Genomic DNA, 1,811 nt, shown 5'->3' with positions numbered 1-1,811 from the left:
TGGTGTACAGGATAAAATATCGTTGCAATGTGAAATTATTACCTAAGTAGAGAGGACACAAAAACATAATAAAAACAAGAAAATTGGTCCCTGGCGGTGCTGCTTCTGCGTGGTTCCTCACAACTATCTCTGCCTGGTAAAGTGGTGGCAGCCCCAGCAGCCTGGAGCTGAGGCAAGCTGCAGAGGGCTCCGTGGAGAGCGGAACACCGGTGTCCACTTCCGGCACAGCGTCCAAGTGGTCCAGAGACAGGGTTAGGGGAAGGGGGCTGACAGGCCTCGCTGCCGCTCATGCGCACCCCACGCTCACCCTCGCCCAGCCACCTGCGCAGTGGCTGTGACTGCCAGTGCCCACCTCTGTGATGAATTTCAAGCCCAACCAGGCACAGGCCTATAGCCACAAGGGCTTCAAGAAGCAGGCAGCATGTGCTTCCACAGACAGCAGGAGGAGGAGGTGCGCTGGTGAGTAGCAGTGATATCTAGACCAGTTGATCATCCCAGGAGGAGGAATGGAGCCCGAGGAGCCCCATGGTGCTGCCGTGAGGGAAGTTTATGAGGAGGCAGGAGTCAAAGGAAAATTGGGCAGGCTCCTAGGATATTTGAGCAAAACCAGGACTGAAAGAACAGAACTTATGTTTATGTTCTTACAGTCATTGAAATATTTGAAGATTGGGAAGATTCTGTTAATATAAGAAGAAAGAGTGCTTCAAAATTGAAGATAAAATCAGTGCTCTCCAGCGTCACAAGTCTGTACATGCAGAGTTTCAGCAAAAGCTAAAGCTCGGTTGTTCTCTAGCCAATGGAAAGTCCACAGTCCCTTCCCTTACTTAATGGCTTGTGAAGGGTGCCCTGACCTCTGGGTTGCCATCTAGTGTAAGAGATAGAATCAGGAAGGCCTCCCTTGACCACATATGATCTCCAGGAGAGGCTTTCTCACTGTGCTGGGCAAACATCTGAATGATGCTCCCAAACTATCTGAATTTGCCACAGAAAAATTTGCATGTTTTTCAGATGCTTTCATATCTTTTAAAAAAACAGTGTAAAGTATTTTAATAAAAGGTCAAAATGGAACTTTTAACTGTGCCCCTTCTCCTAATGACAGTTTGGTTGTTGTTTTTTTCACAGCATTTTCAGGGTTTTTTTGTTCACACAAGCAGTGTTGCTTATTTCATCAGAGATCAAATTACTTAATGAGTATATTCCCCCTAAACTGTTTTCTCATTTGCAGCATTAACTTATTCAACAAATCTATGGTGGGAATTAATAAAAGTATTTTTGGTATTAAAATCCATTGATCCCAGAACTTACTTCACAGAATCATGATTTTAATTTATAGGGGCTGGGGATTTAGCTCAGTGGCACCGTGCCTGCCACAAAAGCACAAGGTCCTGAGTTCGATCTCCAGTACCAAAAAAAAAAAGTTGCCAAGTTGACCATGATTTTAATTTATAAATTGCAGATTCCGGCTATTTCTGTATGGTCCTCTGTTTTGACAAAAAATTTCAATTTGCTCTTTTGGGACTTTGTCGACTCCTTTGTCTCAACTTTCATATTATGTCACTATCAACCAGATACGGTTATTTTCCCTAAAAGTAAATAGTAGCTTAAAAAATGCAACAAAACTCTATAGAGTTAATTTTTAGGGAAATATTATTAGCAAAATGCATGTAGTACATTGTCATGAAAACTATTTCATAGAATTTACTTAGCATTCTCCGTTGCCAATTCTTTTTAACACAGAACACCTTAGAACCATGTTTCCCTCAGTGTAAATTGCTCTTCAAATGTGTTTTCAGTTTAATTTAGACACTTCT

At 42.4% G+C, this 1,811-nt stretch overlaps 1 pseudogene; it reads left to right on the top strand.

Annotated features, from left to right (window-relative positions):
- The first annotated feature begins 359 nt into the window (after positions 1-359).
- LOC110349067 (diphosphoinositol polyphosphate phosphohydrolase NUDT4B pseudogene) lies at positions 360-828 on the top strand (annotated as a pseudogene).
- Positions 829-1,811: the final 983 nt, after the last annotated feature.

The sequence above is a fragment of the Heterocephalus glaber genome, unplaced genomic scaffold (assembly GCF_053883595.1).
Source record: "Heterocephalus glaber isolate CG9 unplaced genomic scaffold, H.glaber_assembly_v1.0 deba00001504, whole genome shotgun sequence".
In the NCBI taxonomy this organism is placed as follows: Eukaryota; Metazoa; Chordata; class Mammalia; order Rodentia; family Bathyergidae; genus Heterocephalus; species Heterocephalus glaber.
This window is presented reverse-complemented; position numbering and strand designations above follow the sequence as displayed.